This window comes from Chinchilla lanigera, unplaced genomic scaffold, assembly GCF_000276665.1.
Source record: "Chinchilla lanigera isolate Chin_1 unplaced genomic scaffold, ChiLan1.0 scaffold00064, whole genome shotgun sequence".
Taxonomy (NCBI): domain Eukaryota; kingdom Metazoa; phylum Chordata; class Mammalia; order Rodentia; family Chinchillidae; genus Chinchilla; species Chinchilla lanigera.
The window spans coordinates 13,263,331-13,270,991 of record NW_004955465.1 but is presented as its reverse complement, the minus strand read 5'-3'; the positions used below and the strand labels follow the sequence as shown (position 1 = coordinate 13,270,991).

The window sequence follows — 7,661 nt, the reverse complement described above, 5'->3', positions numbered from 1 at the left end:
GCCCTGGGATCCGCGCGGGGCGGTTCGAGCCGCGGCGCCCCCGGAGGCCCGCGGTGGCTCGGTCAGCACTGCGGCCGCTCACGCCGGCGGTCCGAGTTTAAGCCGCCGTGGACCTCACTTCTGCTGGAAACACCGCCCTCCGCCTTTCCGAGAAGTGAGTGACGGAAGTCGGCTCCGCCCCGAACCCCCAGGTCCTCCGGGCCCTGCGGGGAGGAGGCGGCCCCCGCCCGCCCGCCCGCGGCGCTGGAATTCCAAACACCGCAAATGTGGGCAGCAGATGATTCGGTGGCGCCGGAGGGGGCGCGGTTGACAGCACCTTTCCGCCGGGACCTGCGGCCGCGCCCCGCGCCCCGCTGCGGAGCAGGGCGATCAGGCAGGGAAAGTGTAAAGCGTTTTGCTATTCTTGGAAATACCCACGGGTTGAAAGGCTTCGAAGGTAAGAGCGGCGGAGACCCGTATTGCTGCTTTCGCAATGTTCACGGAGCCACGGCACAGCGAAGCCCCCGCTTTTGAGAACCACTCAAAGCCCCCGTCCTGGAGCAGGCATTTCTGACACCCCAGGGGACAACAACGCTGAGAGGCGTTCTCCCCTGCCGCACGGACGAAAAACACCATTTCTGTGTTTCTGATCTCGGCTGGAGGCCCCGGCACCACCCACACAATCCTGAGTCATAGCTTGGCTTTGGATTACAGTGCGGCCGTAAACCGAGTTCCATACATCCCACAGTTCAAGGCACATTGTGTACTGGTCCATGTAATGTTCCACTTTCAAAGTAACGGTTTATTAACATTTTCCTGCCTGAGTCATGAGTTCAATTCCCGGTACCAAACAAACAAACAAAAATATTAACATTTTCCTTTTCAAACTGTAACACTATGTCGTCTAACTCCAGATTCGTTCTTCTGGTATTTTAAAATTCTTAGGTAATTTTTTATTCCAATGTTTTTCTCGTGAAATATCTAATTCTGTTTTATTTGCTGCTTCAAAAATCATATCTGAACAGTAAACAGATCCTTACGTCATTCCTGTGTTGGATTTTGTTACATCCACTTGCAGTGTTGTACTCCTGTTCAGGCAGCCGCTCTGTTCTGTCAGCTCACTAACTGCTGGATCAGAAAAGAGAGTGATTAGAAATCCAAGCAGTATAAATACCAGTTCACAGATATCTTCCTGGAGACTTCTGGGAAAAATGAATTGGATGGATAGTATGGAATCATTTTGTAATTTACACTTTATTAAATTAGATGGTGCTAGACTTTTGCTGCATTAATTTCCTCACTTCTCGCCAGCATTATGTGCATATAAACATCCCTACAACACTTTAAAATTTCTGTCATCCTAATTTTACCTCAATCAAAAAGTGTGAAGTGATACACCATTTTATTTTAATGTATTTTATTTATTTTTTGTTTTGTCTTTTTGAGACAGGGTCTCGCTATGCAGTTCAGGCTGGCGTCAAGTTCGCTTTGTAGCCCAGGCTGTTCTCGAACTTCCAATAATTCTCCTACCTCAGCCTTCCAAGTGTTGGGATTACAGGCCTCAGCCACCACGGCCCGGCCTTGTTTCTTATCTTGAGATAGGGTCTCACTATGGAATTCAAACTGGCCTTGTTTGTTATCTTGGGACAGGGTCTCACTATGGAGTTCAAACTTGCTTGAACTCACTAGGTAGCCCAAACTGGCTTCAAATTTGATAATTCTCCTGCCTCCGCCTCCCAAGCGCTGGGATCACAGGCGTGCAACACCACACATAGCATGAATACACTTTCTTCAACACGAAATGCATTTTAGCTGAGTATAAAATCCCTGATGACCGTTGCTTTCTTACACATCTTGTGCATGGTTCTCCTTTCCCACAACACTCTCCGGACTTCTCTTTAGGAATAATGTGAGCTTTTTACTTGCTCCCCAAATACCTATGTCTTCATTTTCAAAGTCACATGGTTTTACAACAAATTACCCTGATACTGACTCGCTGGGATCCATTTCCCCCTGAAATGTTGCAGTGTACTCGTCTCCTTTCCTATATTCTGCATCTGTGTTTTCTCTGCCGATTTTCTTTTCCTTTTCCTCTGGCCGTCTCCACGTCGTCTTCACGCTCCTCCACAATTGTTTCCGTCTTTCTTGCTTTCTCTGGACAAAGACTAAAATCCTAAGTGTCCGAATCTGTTCGTTTCCTCCGGTCGTCTGAGAAGCACACAGAAATACTTTTACTCTGAACGCCATAGCGAGGGCAGGACCTGCTCAAGAAAGGTTCTGCTCTGGGCCTACAACTAGGCTCCGGGTTCACAGTCGAGGCGTCACTTTCTTCTCCCACGCACGACAACGGGTACGGGCACCGAGCAGTCTCGTCGATCCACGCTGGCCCTTGAAGCCACCCAGCAGCGCGTTGCTGTTAAAACCGTAGTCGGCAGGATTCGAACCTGCGCGGGGAGACCCCAATGGATTTCAAGTCCATCGCCTTAACCACTCGGCCACGACTACCTCGTTCCTACGTCACTAGAGGGCTGAGATGGAAAAACAGCGAGTGCGCGGAGCTGGGCGCCCCGGCCGTGACCTCCAGTCGGGATGGGGCGGAGTCGCGCGCTCTTGGGAAGCCGCACCACCTGGGAGAAACTGAGCGTCCCGCACAGCTCGCTCTTGAAACCTTGATATGAAAAAGAGGAGACTGGATGGGGTTCTGGTGCGGTGTGTCTGATAAATCATCCCTAAGCCACTAAAGAGAACACGTTGACACGACTGCAGTTGCTCTAGGGCATGTTTGCGCTACAAGGTTATTGAAAAGAGCAGGGTGTAGTAGCAGGGATGTTTTGTGTGTGGAATGCTGGGGAAGGGAAACATTCCAAAATACGGGCAGTGCAGGTTCTGGACTGTGGAACTCTGTGTTTGTTTTTCTAGAGTGTGAAGAAATCATTGTTATCCAAACGCAGTACTATAAGTGAACTAGCGGAGTTATGTTTTTTTTTTTTGGAAACGAGCTAAATAAAATTCAGCGCACTTATCTTTTCTTTTTTAGACGGGGTTTTGCTAGCTTTGAACTCACAGTGTAGCCCAAGCTGGCTTCGAACTAGCCGCGATCCTCCTGCCTCAGCCTCCCGAATGCTGGGATTACCAGCGTGCAACGCCACAGCAGGTTGTAGCTACTTATGTTAAGGATCAATACCTTTCATAAGTAGTCGTGGCCGAGTGGTTAAGGCGATGGACTAGAAATCCATTGGGGTCTCCCCGCGCAGGTTCGAATCCTGCCGACTACGACCTACCCCTGGGGAGGGGTAAGTTTAGTTAAAGTTCTGCTGTTTCTGAGAAAGAAACGTAATTGCTTTTTCACTTCGTGGCTTCAATTTTTAAAAAAAATATCGACCAGCTTGCCTTCGAAAACAACGTGGGAAAATTATACTCCTTTTTGGTAGTAAGTGATTCGAACGCATTCCTGATTTTTTCCTCCAAGTACGGCCCAAGCGTGGGCGATGCGTTTTTTGCCATCAGAAAAAATCAGTGTTTGGAAAGCGTCCTTCCGCGGGGAGGGCTGGCAGCGCGCGCCCTCCCAGAGCCGCTCCCGTGCGCGGTCGTCCTCCCTGCCCCGCTCGGCGCGCAGGGGACCCAGCCCCGGTCCACGCCCAGCACCTCCAAGAGCAGAAACTCGAGGGGCCGGTTCGACTGGATCTGGGCGGGCGGGCCGGCCTCGGCCTCCGGTTTACAGGACTCACTCGGGACTCCGAGCGCTGCGACCCGAACGCCGCCTTTCCTCAGCAGCTTCAAGCCGGGCATCGGAGCTGGCGAGCTGCGCCTCGCTGTGAGGGACCCAGCACGGAAGAACGTTTCCCCGTCGCCCTCGGGGCGCGAGTCTCCCAGGCGTGCTCGGGTTTCCTAGAACAGCTCCTCCGCTCCCGGAGAGACGAGAGCCTTTTTCTGACCTCCGGGCCCTGGGGTTGCGGGGGCGCTGCCAGGGCTGTTTGGGAAAATGCCTAAGATGCGCGCGCGACAGTGGGTGGGTGCCGAGTGGGTGTCTCCCGGGGAGAGTGGCTTCTCCCACAGCGCCACGCATCTGCTACCGACAGAGCTGCCGGGCAGAAAGCAGTCCGGAGCAGCCGGCGCAGCTTTGAAGAAGACACGGTGTTCCTCCTTTGCTTTCTAGCAATTCGCTGGAGATGAAATTCGCCTGGGCCTGCGGCGTCGAACTGTGGGTCAAGAGGACCCGCCCCCCGCTGTGCTGACGAGGCCAGGGCGGAGCGAAGTGCAGACACAGGGTGGGCCGGGGTTGGAGAAACCTCGAGGCCTCAACCCGAAGGGAAGCTTCACTGCGGAGGGAGCGGGGCCTGCTCCCCTGAATGGTCCACGGCCCTCTTACTGTCCAAGAACCGAGCAGGGGGAAGGGCAGGGTGCTCCTGGGGGGGCCCAGCGAACCACAGAAGTGGAACCAAGGCCTGTTCCGGGCAGCGGCCACCTCGGCACTGGCCCGCCTTCGCGCTTGAAGCCTGCTCTCCCCGATAATCTATCATTTTGCAATGAACTGTACCGGTAGCTGTCGAAGAGCCCATGGGTCTTGTCTGAACTCTTTCTCCAAAGGCACCAGGAATGGAGGCGTCTTGCCAGGCCCTTGCTGGGTGAGGAAGCTGCTGCCAAAGCTACACTCTCGACTGCCCCCGTGTGCAGATCTTTAGGGGAAACGGTTGTGCTCAAGGATATTTCTGAGGTCCACAGACAAAAGCAGCCACATTTATAACGAAGGAAATGACTGTGGAGCCCTCGGGATAACCCCACGGCCAGCTCCACCAGTCTCCTCCTCAGAGGTCCGCGCCCACAGGCTGCCGCTCCCCGGGCCGAGTCCCCGCCTGCGACTCTTCCCACGGCCTCTCCACCCTCCCTGCGCCTGGACACGAAGTCCTCACAGGGCGCGTGCACCCGCTCCTCGCGCCTCTGTGCTGCCGGCCGCAGGCTACCCCGGGCTCTTCTTGCGCCAGCTGGTTTCCGTTTGCAGGGTATTCCTGGGAGGTGCTAATCCACCCCGTCAAGGGCGAGCCTCGCTTTGATTACTTTTGTGTCTAGAACACCAGTCGCAACCCTTGGCCTAACACGAGAAAATGAACGTTATCTGTAGGAAGGATGACCTTCTCAGACTTCTGACGTCGCGTCTCGGTCGCAGGAAGGACCTAGCTCGGTAGCTTTCTTAGCTGAATCTGCTGCCTATTTCATTCGCATTCTCATCCAGTCTGCTTCCCCCTCTAGGTTTGCTTCTTAGAGCACCTGTAAACTGGTCAGGGAGTGGCTGCCCGCAGAGCCAGTACATGGGTCTCACGAGGCAGTTCCGTTGTTCCAAGGAGATGTGAAGGAGAGGAAATTATACCCCAAGCTTTGCAAGCTCTGGTTTTAACACCAAATTCCCTTCTTAATCCACGTTGTGTCTGTGTTCATGTGGGATGTACAATGTTTCCTCAGTCTGCTAGGTCCTGTGCATTTATGTGTTGGTTACGGAGAAACCAGACCTCCATAGACGGTGCTCGCTGTAAGTGCACTGGGTGGAATTAAACTTAAAATTCACCATAGGCAGAAGCTAGCGTCAAAAGTTGATCCTTCTATGTTTTCTTCCTTGAGACGGGGGTTGTGCAACAGCAACCTAGAGGCTGGGCCTGCTGAGCTTGGTGCCCCGGTCTCCTTTATTACCTTACAGCTTGGGTGCAGGCCCCCTGGGTTCTGGACGTAGGCGTGAGCAGCGCACAAGTCTGTTGCACTAAGTGTGCCTAGCCCACCAAATGTGCACCTATGGCATGCATGTTACTTGTTTTTCAAGACAAAAGATGTCAATGTATGAGCTGTTTTTTTTCCTAAACTAAAATCTCAGTACGTATTCAGGTTTACTTGCAGGGCTGGCACTTTGTGTTAAATATGTGGGTTTGGGGTTGCAGTTTGGGCGCTCCTTTCTAAAAGGTTCGTCATCACTGACCTAGCCTGTCTCCTCCCCTTCAAGACTGAGCCCAGCAAGTGAGTAGCATTCCGGGCTTGCAGGGACATCCACTTGCCCACTCTTACACTGTCCAGCTCCAGACACCCTGGAGAGAGGCCTAGACGTCTCCAACCATTGTCCTAACCCTGAAGCCACCTCGGATTCCAGGCAAAACAGACCCGTGGAGCCACCCCGGGGTGAGGTCACCCTGCAAAGAGGCTGCTGCCTGACAGGAGCCGAGCCTGCCCCCTTCCAAGCAGAGCAGTCAGCACCTGGGGACCCACCGCTCTCCTGTCGGAAGGGCTCCTCCAGAGCAGGCTGAGCTAATGACCAGCCAGAGCCCAGGGCACCATAATGCCAGTCCACTCTTTCACAGGTCAGGTGACCGTGGCTGTCAGATCCTCCCCGTCTTACTGTTATTTGCCCCTGTCAGAGCTGCGCCCCTTCAGCCCTCGGCTCCTCACACTAAAGTCCCTTCCCACTTCCTCTTACTCTCTGTGAATTCTAGAGTAAATTTGTGCTGTTGCCCCAGTGTTAATTTCCATTATCACTGAACCAAGGACCCACACCAGCCGGTGTGGCCAGTAGGAGTAAGGCAGCTCCCCCGCAGATTATCAGCGTTTAAAAACTCCCTCTCCTCAGGAGACCTCTCCACCTTCTCCCTCCAGGTGGACGAACGGACCAAGTTGTTCCAAGACGATGTGCCAGACCTTGGGAGGGCAGCAGGTGATGCTCTCCTCCATCACCCCAAGCACAACTGTCCCTTACATCTCACTGCATGGAATTCTGTGTGCACCTAGGTTTTTACCAAGGAGCACAGACAGCTGGATACGAGGAATGTCTCCGTTCACGCCGGAAATCTGCAACACAGAAAGTCACCTCTGCCAGTGGCCATGAAATCCACTGCGCTCTGCCTGGCTGGGTCGAATTCTGACCTTAGGCCTGTGGCGCCTCACTCTGTGCAGACCTTTTTGCTTCGGCCGCAGCCTCCGGGCCGCCGACAGCGTCAACCCCGCCCTGCCCGCTGCCCTCCGCCCGCGTCGTCCTGGGCCGCACCGGAGCGTGGATGTGGAGCATGCAATAAGATCGGGAAGCGCGCCACTTATGGCCGACAAGCAGAGTGGCGCAGCGGAAGCGTGCTGGGCCCATAACCCAGAGGTCGATGGGTCGAAACCATCCTCTGCTAGTTGTATTTTGCGGCCGCTGAGTTGACCCACACTCCCTTGTCCTCTCCACGGAACCATGTGACCCCGAGCTGCACAGCGACCTTACTTCAGATTTTTATATCAAGACAAGGGGCTGGGGATTTAGCTCAGTGGCAAAAGCGCCTGCCTGGCAAGCGCAAGGTCGTGAGTTCGGTTCCCGGTACCGGAGAAAAACCAAAACAACAAAAAAACAACAAGACAAGGCCCGTATTTTCTCCCTCAGGATGGACGCTTTGGGCCTGCAGAACCTCCTGACTTGGCTTCAGAACTCTGCTGTTCTGCCACTCTCTAGTTTTATGCCCTCCCTGTCAATTACACCCCCACCCTTTGTCAATCCTGAGGATTGAACCTAGGGCCTTGGCACTGAGCTACATCTCCAAGCCCTTTTGTTTTTTTGAGATAGGGTCTCGCTAAGTCACTAAGTATCCTGGGCATCCTCCTGCCTCAGCTTCCCAGTGTGCTAGGATTACAGGTGTGCACCATTCCACCCAACTTTGCAACCACATCTGACAGTC

At 53.8% G+C, this 7,661-nt stretch overlaps 3 non-coding genes across 3 annotated transcripts; 2 read left to right on the top strand and 1 right to left on the bottom strand.

Annotated features, from left to right (window-relative positions):
- Positions 1-2,402: 2,402 nt before the first annotated feature.
- On the bottom strand, positions 2,403-2,484 carry Trnas-uga. The gene has a single exon. It is a non-coding gene; the product is annotated as a tRNA-Ser (tRNA).
- A 688-nt stretch (positions 2,485-3,172) lies between these two features.
- On the top strand, positions 3,173-3,254 carry Trnas-aga. The gene has a single exon. It is a non-coding gene; the product is annotated as a tRNA-Ser (tRNA).
- Positions 3,255-7,055: 3,801 nt separating this feature from the next.
- On the top strand, positions 7,056-7,127 carry Trnam-cau. The gene has a single exon. It is a non-coding gene; the product is annotated as a tRNA-Met (tRNA).
- The last annotated feature ends 534 nt before the right edge of the window (positions 7,128-7,661 follow it).